Below are 13,323 nucleotides of genomic sequence, written 5' to 3'. Positions count from 1 at the left end.
GTTAATTCTAGCCGCACAAACAGAGCTGGTCGACGTCCATTTCTGTCCATTAAACTCAACTTTCAATTTGGATCGCACAAAGATTTGAAAATATCTTGACCTTCTGGAAGACGCGAAGTCGATCGATCTACTTTTATTTCGATCGATCCAATTTTCAATCGATCTATTTTTTTATTCCGATCGATCCAATTGCCTTAACCAATTCTTCAACTCCCAGGAACAATCTCGAACTCTGGAAATGACTAAAATACCCTTGATGTATTTCCAAGTCTAATTCAAGTGTTTTGAATTAGATTTCAATTAAGACCTGAAAATAAGAGAAAACACAAAAACTACAACAACACGTTATATATACAACAAGAACTAGGTCTAACAAATGCAAATTAAGGGGTCTTGAATCGAATAATTCAAAACTTATCACTGATCGCCTGGAACATCATCATTGACCTTGTCCTTCCCTTTATCTTCAGCAGTGGGAGGAGGCTCTGGGACTGTAGGTTTCACAAATACAGTCTTTGAAGTAGAGGGAGCTTCAAAAGAGGGAGCTACATACCTAAGACCGGTCTTGTCAGTAGGACTCTTCTAGATTGATAGCATCCGAGTCAACTTCTCATCAGTGACTCTCTCTAACTGGAGCTGTGTCTCTAGTAGCTTTTCCTTGAGCTCTTGTATTCTGAGCAGCAATGAACTCTTCTCAGTTTGCAGACTGTTCAGATCATAGAGATGCTGCTTACGACCTTCCCTCAGCTTCTCATACTCTATATAGAGTGTCTTGTAAGCCTTCTTGAGCTCTTCCCCATTATCACTATGCTTCGAATAATAAGAGTCTTTTTCTTCAACATGTGGGGCTACAAAGGCTAGAAATTTTTCAGACTCTGGAGCTTCTTCTTCTGACTCATCACTGAGAGTCACATTGTATGCCTTCCCTTTGCCCTTCTTAAGATTCCCGCAATCGGCCCGGATATGCTTAAAGCCTGAGCATTCAAAACATCGGGGTCCTCTGGGATCTTTCTTCTCTTCTTCCTCAGGTTCAGCTTCTCTGAGAGGTTTCTTTATTTTTTCAGAAAACTTCTTCTTGAACCGATCATCTTTCATCAGTCTTCTGAAGTTTTTGGCTAACATAGCCACAACCTTTTCTTCATCCTCAGAGTCATCTTCAGAAGAGGCTTCTACCTTCTTCTTGGAAGCTTTTAGGGAAATGGTCTTCAACTTCTTGACCGGAGGCAGGGACAGCTCATATGTTTGAAGAGATCCCACCAGCTCTTCAATCTTCATCTCCTCAAGATCCTTGCTTTCCTCAATTGTCGTTACTTTGATCCTGAAACGCTCAAGCAAAGATCTTAGAATCTTTCGGATGAGTTTTACTTCCAACATAGGTTTCCCAAGACTCACCATGGAGTTTCTCAGGTCACTCATCTTGGAGTAAAACTCCTCGAATGTCTCTTCTTCCAACATCTTAATTTCTTCAAATTTCAAAATCAACATTTGAAGTTTGGCAGATTTGACAAGCTTAGTTCCTTTATATGTTGTTTCCAAAATTTGCCATGCTTCTATGGCTGATTCGCAGTTTGAAATTTTGGCGAATTCAGATGGAGAAAGTGCTTGGCACAGAGCATGGAGGGCTTTATCATTGGAAAGCCGTGCGTTTTTCAGAGGGACTGTCTCGAGGGTTGTATCCTCTGGTTTAGTCCAACCAGTTTCAACAATATTCCAGCAGTCAATAGATTTTAAAAAGAAACACATTCGAGCGTTCCAATAGCCATAGTTCGTACCATCAAAGGCAGGAACAAAATTAAGAGTTTGAGACATATTGAGATATAGAAGTCAAAAATAATAACACTCAAGAATTAAATCTTAACAGCCAAGCTCTGATACCAATTGAAAAATGTAATTGACTTCTAAAATAAAAGCGTGTGTGCAAACAGTGTGCAACAAAATATCACAATGTGGAATATAAAGAAGACAGGTATTTTGTTGATGAAGTGAAAACTCAATTAAGAGAAAAACCACTCCGGGGCAACCAAACCCAGGATATCCACTATTCAGAAGACAAAGCTAGATACAAGATAGTAACACTCACATATACCCGATGCAGTGGTCGTACCTTGCTCTCTAACGTGTAACCCAACACGAACGCTTCCCAACCAGGTTTCCTACGTAAAGGGGTCTTCAATGAAATCCTTTACCTTAGGGCCAACCCCTAAGATAGACTTCAGTTGTAGCGCAGCAACATCACACTTGCAATGGCTTCAGAGAGAACTTAATCAGCTCGATAATCTCTCAAAATAACTTCTCTGAGCATTTGTGGAATTCAATACCGAATTCTTGCAGTTCTCAATACCCATGACCTCTATTTATAGGCTCAGGTACAAAATGGGCGACTGCAGTGAAACATACAGGAGCCGTCTGGACAGTGGACATAGGCCATCCGGCCGGACAACTGTGCGACAGAATTTTTGAGATTTTCACTGAAAATCTTTCATGTTTGAGAGCCGCGTCCGGACGGTAAGATACCGTCGTCTGGACAATCGCATGTCTGCTGCAAGTAACTTCCATATAAGGCTTCGCGGGTCCGGACCATGTTTTGACAGTCGTCCAGACGGTTGAAGTCGAATCGGCAATTTCCTTAACTGTTGAATGCTTGTCCGGACCAATGCTGACTGACGTCCGGACGGATGTATTTGAATTGTGATTCTTACCTTACGGAGACACTCGTCCGGACGGGATACCACATCGTCCGGATGGTTGAAGTGATCTTCCCATATTTGAACTTTGGAAAGAATCTGAAACAGGTCGAGTACTGAGAGGCGTCCGGACGGGCTACTGAGTCGTCCGGACGAATTCAAGTTGGAACAGAAGCTTCTCGACACTGCAGAGGTTCGGACGGAATTGCACGTCATCCGAACGGATGATGCTTGGCCTGTCTAGCGTCCGGACGGTATGGTACGTCGTCTGGACGGATGGAACAGTGGACAGATGAGCGTCCGGACGGCTGATAGGGAACCGAAAATCTTCTGACCTGTAATCAGTGCAGAGTCTTCTGAAGCACTTCTGAACAGTGGAATCCTTGTGATAAAGCATCTTTACAAACAAGTGTTTTTGTCCAAAACAGAATAAGGCCAAAAACTAAAACCATATGAATTTGACACATTTCTTTGTTTCAGGGCAGTTGAGTCTAATTCTCTTGATCTAAGCTCCTCACTTGGCATGCTTTCATTGGTTATTACACATAAGTTGGAAGAAAGGTGGTCTCATTAAGTTAAGGATCTCAACAGAGATAATATTATTAAAATACCTAATTAACAGTATTAATATTATGGAGGGGAAGAGGTACCCTAAAACAGCCATAGATATGAAATTATTTAGCTAAAAGTAGGTGATTTAAATATTTGCAGAAGGAGACCACTAAACAATTGGGGTCATTGTGACCCATGATGAACATAGTTGTCCGCAATCCACTAAAACAATTGTCAATTATGTCTGCATTATCAATGGACCATTATTACAACCAAACCAATTGAACAAACAAGTAGACAACACAACCCCACCTACATGAACATGTCGGTATTGAAAATACCCCCAATAAACAAACAACATGGCAAAAAAATATTGTCATGGGTTTGGGCACTCTAAAAAACTCACAATGCTCATGGGTTTGGTAAGATAGAGCAACCCGCTGAAAAAGGAGCTTGGAAATCACTCGGCAGCAGCTTGGAAATACTCGGTACCCACCCACACTTCAATTGGCAAAAAAACCCAGCAAGGCAACCTTTCGTCTTCAGTCAGCAAAACACCGACAAGAAAGCCACCTAAAATTGGCCAAAAAAGGGCAAGAAAGGCACCCAGAAACTGGCCAAAAAAGGGCACCCTCGCATCGGTTCATTCTCCATAAATTAGTCGACACGATCGGTTCGTTAGGGACAATCGGTCGGTACAGTCAGTTCGTTAAATACAATCAGTCGGCACAATCGTTAGGCACAATCTGTCGGCACAATCACAATCCCATCTTCAACCCCCTCATCGGCACAGTCTATTCGATAACCCTAGAAAATAGCCAATGCAAAAAAACCACGATCTACCCAAAGTAAAAAACCAAATCGCATAGATTATTACTGAATGATATTCTTGTAATAACTATTTTTAAGTTGGCTATTTTTTTAAATAATTTGTTGCATTATTTCGAAGCGCACCGTGGGTGGTAGCACGCCAAGCGGCTACGTGGATTTTAAATTTATAAGTTTACCACTCGCAATAGTACGTATCGATTGTACTATAGTAAGGGTGATCGAACCACAGAGATTATTGGATGTTTTGCGTAATGGAATATCTAAAGAGCGTATCTAACTTAATTTATCAACAAAAGTAAAAACAAAAGTTGTAGAATTAAAGCTACAACGACAAGGTGAAAGAAATGAAAACGGAAATGAAATTAACTTAAAAGAAAACTTAGAGTGTTGATCCTATCCAATCCTCAACCTATGCAATGCTTAAAGTCTATATGGATCTTCCTAACATGCTTGATATGAGCGCGTAATGGGCGTCAACCATTACGACGACATCGACGTGAAAACACTCTAGTTAAGACGGAATCATAAAGCACCTAGGTTTACATTAATCAACTCCACGTAAAGACTAAACTATAATTGAAAAGACATTTACTCTACCTAAGGTGTGGAGTGACTAATGTTCCCTAGCTTACTACTCTATAACACATCCTAATGAGTATACACAATACATGAAAACCCTAACTAGGCCACAATGACAAAATATCTAGTTTCACACCAAATCATTCCACATAAAGTTAAACTACAATTGAAAGACAATTAGACTACCAAAGGGGTGAAATGATTGGTGTTCCCTAGCATACCCTATAAGGTGACTCTAATGAGAAATCATACATCATGTCAAATAGCACCATTGAAAAAGACATCATTCTTGTTTCCAAGAATGTTGATTTTACTCAAGACTTCAAGAAAAACTCATAGACAAGTTAAACTCTTTTTCATGAATAAATTTGATTGGAATCTTGATACCAAAACCTTTTAGCATGGGTTTTGAAATCCTCTAGCCCTTAGCAATCATCAAACATCTAAAGAGAACCCTAAAAACCTCAAGAACACTTCATGGTTTTTGGATTGGATTTGGATCAAACCCTAAGACTAAATTAGCTAGACATGAATTTAAACTAATCTAAGCATGGAAATGAATGAAAACAGTAAAGGAACAAAGGAGAAATGAATTGAAATCACTATATTAAACTTAAAGAAATTCGGATTACAAAAGAGGAAGAAAATGAAGAACAAGCTAAGCTAGAACTTGAAATTAAGGAAAGGAAATTGTTCTCTGGAATTAAGCCTAGAAAACGTGCATCAAAGTAAACTAAAACATGAAGAATTAAAGTGATACACCTGAGAAAATCCGAACAAACCCCAAAAGATGCATGTTCTAACCTAAAACCCTAATCTCATATATATAGAGAATTGGATTTACAAAAGAACATCAAGAGCTAATCCTAGCCACACAAACAGAGCTGGTCGGCGTCCATTTCTGTCCACAAAATCCAACTTATGATTTGAATTGCATAAAGAATGCAAAGATCTGAAAATATCTGATTTTCTGGAAGTCGGCGAATTCGATCGATCGAAAATATGTCGATCGATCGAAGAGTCGATCGATCGAATTATTGCTGTACAAATAATCGATCGATCGAAATGCCTTGGACGATTCTACATCTTCTCAGGATCTGCCTCGAGCTCTGGAAGTGACCAAAATGCCCTTGATGTATTTCCAGGTCTAATTCAAGAGTTTTGAATTAGATTTCAACTAAGACCTGAAAATAAGATAAAACACAAAAACTACAACAAAACGTTATATATACAATACGAACTAGGTCTAACAAATGCAAATTAAGGGGTCTTGAATCGAATAATTCAAGACTTATCACACCCCCAAACTTACATAATGCTAGTCCCTAGCATTACAACTAGAAATTAAAATAAAAACAACTAATCTATATCCTCTTTCGTGGGAAACGCGATTGCATTTAGCACATGCAACAAGCCTTTTAAACCCTTAGGCTACCCTAGTGGACGAGTGAAGTCTCGTGAAGGTTTAGCAGAAAATGCTACCTACAAACATTATCTTTACAAAATATACATGTTACCTAATAAAAAGAAGTATCATCACAACAATGGTTCATAATTCATGAACAACTTTAAACTAATAAACTCCATCTTCACACAGTTTAAATAATCAGAGTCTACTCATTTACTGATGGCCGACTAAGATTTCACATGTTAGAAATGATGCAGTTTGATATTAACATACAGTTATGGGGCTTTAAAAGAATATTACCTACATACATGCTCCAGTGTCTCAAAATTCTATATATCTCTCACTAGATGGAATAACCAAGGCATAGGCATACTTTAATATTATTTACATTATTTATTATGGTTGTGCAATGCTCAACTCCTTTAAGCTTCTAAATGACCTATGTACCAAGTGTTAGGCCAGTGACTCCCAAACCAGATGGCTTTAGGGCACTAGATGTAAAACATCCCTAAGGGCTTAATAACTCAAGTAAAGAAGAACTACGAAGTCAAACTAACCATTTTTTATTTACTTACATCTTTTGACGCGAACACTCAATGCTTAATGAGGCAAGAGGTCCGGTTACTCAATGAAGTTTTTTTTTTTTTTTTTTTTTTTTTTTTTTTGAATTGAAATGAATTATGCCCACGTCATCCATCTAACAAGTAATCTTGGTTTTCCGAGACACTAAAGACCGTATGCAAGGTATTAACTTAAGTACATACCCCACAAACAATATGCCAATGTATGTCATGATTTTCAAATTTCTACATATGAATCTCATAGCCAAAAGTAATTAAGCAGACTTAGAATCTCTAATTGTGTTATCATGTGTTCAAAATTTTAAAATTGTCAATGAAAAGCAAATCACAGTTATAAATCAACTAAATTCTACAAAACAACATAGATATTCACAAAGAAATTTTGAAAAATTTGTACAAAATTCAGACTAAGTGTACTTCTATACCCCCAAACTTAAAATAACACATTGTCCCCAATGTGTATAAAATGAAAGCATGGTTTAAGGATAAGGAAAACCTGAGTGGGGAGTATGGCTCAAAGCATACCCCCAAACTTAGAGGTAGGAACACTTAACCTGAAAAACAAAACTAAACACCAAAGTAATATACAAGATAGAAGAAAGAAAAAAAAAAACAAAAGAAAATTTCACATTCCCATCGGCAATACAAAAATACCAACATGTTCGGTACATCCCAAAGGCATATCAAAGTACATTGTGTAAAACATAAAATATCCAAAAGAAAACACAATGTCTATCAAAAATATATGCCCATAATCAAAATGAGCATAAAGAAAGATATGTGCCCTAATGGCAATCATGGAGCTGCATCCGGAGGTGGTGGAAGGCGTCCTAATATCTCTCTCATCATGTCCTCCATGGCACTCTGCCGAGCAAGGATCTCTCGCACCTCAGTACGCGTGTCGCGCACCTCTCCAGCTAAAACGTCCAACTGACTCTGAAGCAAAGAAAAATCTGTGGGAGTGGACGGAACTGAAGTCTGTCGCAAATCGGAGGGCTCAGTCTCGGGTGCTTCGTCTACGGGAGCACCATCACTATCTCCATGTCGACCTGTGGCTCGCCCAACTGTGGCATGTGAGAAATGCTCTGAGTCCACTGAGCTAGGCCGAACACTGGAATACTTCTATCTAAGTTGGCCCGCTCCGGAATAGGAATTCCACTAGAAATGATCAGCTTGGTAATGAGGCACGGAAATGGAAGTGGTCTCTGTGCAGCACTGGCCAGCCTCTTCTTGATCATATCTTCCCAGCACTTGTGCAATTGCCTCCATATCAACTCAGGGATGCTAATCCAATACCGCTTTTCAAAAGCATAGAGAGCGGCTAAAACGTCACCTATCCTCTGTGTCTTGTGTCCCAATGGACACACATTCTTCTTTAAGATCGAATCTACGAGTAATAGGTGAGGTGGCAATTGTGCTCTCTTCGCACAAGTGCGTCTAATATCCCCATAAGCCCCTCCAAACATATCACGAATAATGAAATGCAAGTCACAGTGTGGAGGGTACTCACCAAAGCGGCCTCTCGGGTCATCAGTTGGGCAGCCAAGTGCATTGGCAATGTCGTCCACGCTCACGTACACTTGTTGCCCTAAGACAACGGAAGACAAGTAGGCCGGGTTGTCCGTGTCATATGTGAGATTTTGGTAGAACACACGGACAAATGGTGGATAAAAGAAATCACCGGCGGGCTTCAAAAGTGGCGACAAGTTGCGCTTCCGGATTTGACGATACGCCCATTTTACTTCTTCCTTTTCTCGAAATGCACCAACAATGTCGAAACGTGTTTCGACATTGAACGTGCGTCTCTGCCATTCCCGTCGTATGGCTTCACCGGGATGCACGGGACTGTCAGGAGAGAGAGGAGAGGCAGGTTCCATGAAAAAGTTCTTTGAGGAATTTTGTCGAACACTTGGTGGGCCAAAGTGAATTTGCCAAGGAAGGCAAATTTTCTACTTTTTAATTGGTGGGAAATGGAAGAAAAGAGAAGGGGAAGAGAATAAATGAAAAAGAAATGCAAAAAAAGTAATCAAAAGTGAAGAAAATGGGGGAGTTGGGAAGAAGAAACCGAGAGGAAGAAAAGAAAGCTCTCGGTGGGTCTGAGAAAAGAAAGAAAAAATGAGGGAATGGGGAGGGACACGGGTGTTTTAAAAACCCTATCACGTGACTACTGGGCGATGTCGATCGATCGAAACCAAAATTCGATCGATCGAAAAGTCGATCGATCTAAACAAAATCGATCGATCGAAAAGTCGATCGATCGGAACAAAAATGGATCGATCTAAAAGCCTTATACAAAAATAATCACAAATCAAGAAAAAGCACACAAATAACATGAAATACATAATCAACAAAATGAATGGGGTGCCTCCCAGGAGCGCTAAGTTTAACGTCTTCAGCCAGACCCGTCAAAACTCACTGCTAATGAATGGATTTGTGTCTGGCAGTGGTTGGGCAAAATTTATCGTTTCGTGCCCATTCGGATCCTTGAGACTTAGAGGGTAAGGCACTTCCGGTTTAAAATGTACCTCAAGGAATTTTGTGTTGGAGTGTGGTGTTTCGGTAAACACTCCTTTACCCTTGGCAAGTTTGGTCTTTTCTAATTGCCCTATTTGTTCAGTCTTTGTCTCTCCCACCTTTGGATCAATGACTACCCCTCCACTCCTAGGCTGTATACTAGATGGACTAGAACACTTCCCTATCTTTCTCTCACTAAAGGACTTAGCTAGTTGTCCAAGTTGGACTTCTAGCTTTGCTATAGACTGAGAATGGGAATTTAGAATCTGAGTCTGAGACTCAAATTTACTAAGACTAGTCAACACCTTTTCCTCAAATGTAGAATTTCTAGGAGGTGGAAGGGCTGATTGCTATTGTGGGTTGGGAGGAAGACTATTAGGTGGCGGCTGGTAGAATTGATTGTTGGACTGCTGATATGCTTGGTTTTGCAGTCCATTATATTGTGGAACGTTAGGCCGCCACATACTACTATTGTTTCTCAAGGCCGGGTTATAAGAATTATTAAAATGATCACTAACCGGTCTAGAGTAAACTGCGTTCATCTGCTCAAAAGGAGGCTCAGAAGACTGTCCAATAATAGGACAATTCCCGGCCTGATGTGATGGATCGGAAGAAAATGAACATGCATCATGTGGTGTGTGTATATGAGATGCAGTTGCAGGAACAAAACCAGATGCTAACAATTGATCTAACTTTCTAGATAAGGCATCCACCTTGGCACTCAAGTCCAATGGTTGGGACACCTCATAAAGAGTTTGGCTCTTAGTGCTTGTCCTACGACCGGATGATGAATGGTGTAAAGAATTTTCAGATAGATTTTCAAAAAGTGTCCATGCATCATCCTCACTCTTTAACATAAAAGTGCCCCCACATGAGGCATCTACCATCTGTCTATGTGGCTCAGTCAAGCCATCATAGAAGTACTGTACAAGCTGCCACTTGGGAACAGCATGATGTGGACACTTTCGTAAAAGGTCCTTCATCCTCTCCCAAGTTTCATGAAAAGGTTCTCCCTCTACTTGCGAAAAACCAGTTATGGCTTTTCATATTTGGTTGGTCTTCCCTATGGTAAAGTACTTCTTAAGGAACTTGTGTTGCATCTGAGCCCAAGAAGTAATGGAATTAGTCTCTAGGGAATTTAACCAATACTTAGCTTTATCCTTAAGGGAGAACGGAAATAAACGCATCCTTAAAGCATCCTCGGTAAAATTCTGCAACCTAATGGTGGAACAGATTTCAATGAAGTCATCTAAATGCTTATAAGGATCCTCAGTACTAAGTCCGTAAAATAAAGGAAGCATTTGAATGAATCCGGACTTAATTTCAAAATGAGCTGCCGTAATGTCCGACAACTGAAGGCTTGAAGTCAGTGTGTATGTTGAGGGAACATAGTGGTCCCTTAACAACACAGGCTTTGGTTCTTCAGCCATTGGTGAGTTAGAATGGGCTCTTAGACGTGAGTTCCGTTTGGATCTACTTCGTCTAAAAATCCGCTCTAAGTTTGGGTCGTATGGAAAAATAGGCAATGACAATGAACGACGACCAAACATGCACCAACAAAATGTAATCTATATATACAAGGTACAGAAAAGAAATAAAAAGAAAAGGGAAGAAAGACTAACCGAATCTGCAGTGAGGCAGTGCAGTGGCAGCTGAAGTGCTACTGCAAGAAAATGTCGCTCGATCGAATATTTGGTCGATCGATCGAAATTTCGATCGATCACTTTTTGATGTCGATCGATCGATTCTCTGCAGAAGAGAAAAATGCAAGGAAAATACAGAAAATAAAATCTAAAACAAAATTGAAGTCTAAATATGCACAGAACAGTAATAAATTAAGTGGAGGTTCGGTCTAGAGTGAGCAGAATAACAGTGCTGCTCAAAACAAAATTCGATCGATCTAATGTTATGTCGATCGATCGAAAAGTCGATCGATTGAAATTACAGGTCCAAAAAGTCGATCGATCGATATTTCTGCAGAAACAGAATTCTGCAGAAAACAGACAGAACCGAAGTAAAACCCAAAAAAACACTAAAAACAGTTTTATACAGAACCAAAAACAGCTTATGGACAGAATTAACACTATGTACTAAATCAAACTAAATACAATCCTAAATATCCCATAAACAACCGTTAATCTCCCCGGCAACGGCGCCAAAAATTGGTAGCACGCCAAGCGGCTACGTGGATTTTAAATTTATAAGTTTACCACTCGCAATAGTACGTATCGATTGTACTATAGTAAGGGTGATCGAACCACAGAGATTATTGATGTTTTGCGTAATGGAATATCTAAAGAGCGTATCTAACTTAATTTATCAACAAAAGTAAAAACAAAAGTTGTAGAATTAAAGCTACAACGACAAGGTGAAAGAAATGAAAACGGAAATGAAATTGACTTAAAAGAAAACTTAGAGTGTTGATCCTATCCAATCCTCAACCTATGCAATGCTTAAAGTCTATATGGATCTTCCTAACATGCTTGATATGAGCGCATAATGGGCGTCAACCATTACGACGACATCGACGTGAAAACACTCTAGTTAAGACGGAATCATAAAGCACCTAGGTTTACATTAATCAACTCCACGTAAAGACTAAACTATAATTGAAAAGACATTTACTCTACCTAAGGTGTGGAGTGACTAATGTTCCCTAGCTTACTACTCTATAACACATCCTAATGAGTATACACAATACATGAAAACCCTAACTAGGCCACAATGACAAAATATCTAGTTTCACACCAAATCATTCCACATAAAGTTAAACTACAATTGAAAGACAATTAGACTACCAAAGGGGTGAAATGATTGGTGTTCCCTAGCATACCCTATAAGGTGACTCTAATGAGAAATCATACATCATGTCAAATAGCACCATTGAAAAAGACATCATTCTTGTTTCCAAGAATGTTGATTTTACTCAAGACTTCAAGAAAAACTCATAGACAAGTTAAACTCTTTTTCATGAATAAATTTGATTGGAATCTTGATACCAAAACCTTTTAGCATGGGTTTTGATATCCTCTAGCCCTTAGCAATCATCAAACATCTAAAGAGAACCCTAAAAACCTCAAGAACACTTCATGGTTTTTGGATTGGATTTGGATCAAACCCTAAGACTAAATTAGCTAGACATGAATTTAAACTAATCTAAGCATGGAAATGAATGAAAACAGTAAAGGAACAAAGGAGAAATGAATTGAAATCACTATATTAAACTTAAAGAAATTCGGATTACAAAAGAGGAAGAAAATGAAGAACAAGCTAAGCTAGAACTTGAAATTAAGGAAAGGAAATTGTTCTCTGGAATTAAGCCTAGAAAACGTGCATCAAAGTAAACTAAAACATGAAGAATTAAAGTGATACACCTGAGAAAATCCGAACAAACCCCAAAAGATGCATGTTCTAACCTAAAACCCTAATCTCATATATATAGAGAATTGGATTTACAAAAGAACATCAAGAGCTAATCCTAGCCACACAAACAGAGCTGGTCGGCGTCCATTTCTGTCCACAAAATCCAACTTATGATTTGAATTGCATAAAGAATGCAAAGATCTGAAAATATCTGATTTTCTGGAAGTCGGCGAATTCGATCGATCGAAAATATGTCGATCGATCGAAGAGTCGATCGATCGAATTATTGCTGTACAAATAATCGATCGATCGAAATGCCTTGGACGATTCTTCATCTTCTCAGGATCTGCCTCGAACTCTGGAAGTGACCAAAATGCCCTTGATGTATTTCCAGGTCTAATTCAAGAGTTTTGAATTAGATTTCAACTAAGACCTGAAAATAAGATAAAACACAAAAACTACAACAAAACGTTATATATACAATACGAACTAGGTTTAACAAATGCAAATTAAGGGGTCTTGAATCGAATAATTCAAGACTTATCAGTGGGAATTTCAGAATGTAGAAGGAGGGGTATTTTCGGGTTTTTGGGCTAAAAGGACCACGTGCCGTGTACATGACCCAGTTTCCGTTGGCATTAACGACATAAATGGACGGATGTGGCCAAAAAATCAAAAAGTAGTAGTTTGGAGAGCCAGAATCCAAGCATTAGTAGTTCGGGGGGCCATCCAAAGAAATAGTAGTATTTTGGGAGGCTAAAATGTATTTAACCCTAAAATTTTAGTTTATTTTTTTATTTTTTTAATTGAA

General features: G+C 39.1%; 1 non-coding gene across 1 annotated transcript; it reads left to right on the top strand.

Annotated features, from left to right (window-relative positions):
• Positions 1-10,095: 10,095 nt before the first annotated feature.
• On the top strand, positions 10,096-10,201 carry LOC133853090 (small nucleolar RNA R71). The gene has a single exon (XR_009896212.1). It is a non-coding gene; the product is annotated as a small nucleolar RNA R71 (small nucleolar RNA).
• Positions 10,202-13,323: the final 3,122 nt, after the last annotated feature.

This window comes from Alnus glutinosa, chromosome 12 (genome assembly GCF_958979055.1).
Source record: "Alnus glutinosa chromosome 12, dhAlnGlut1.1, whole genome shotgun sequence".
Classification (NCBI taxonomy): Eukaryota; Viridiplantae; Streptophyta; class Magnoliopsida; order Fagales; family Betulaceae; genus Alnus; species Alnus glutinosa.
Note: the sequence above shows the minus strand (reverse complement) of the source record. Positions and strands in the feature narration are given on the sequence as shown.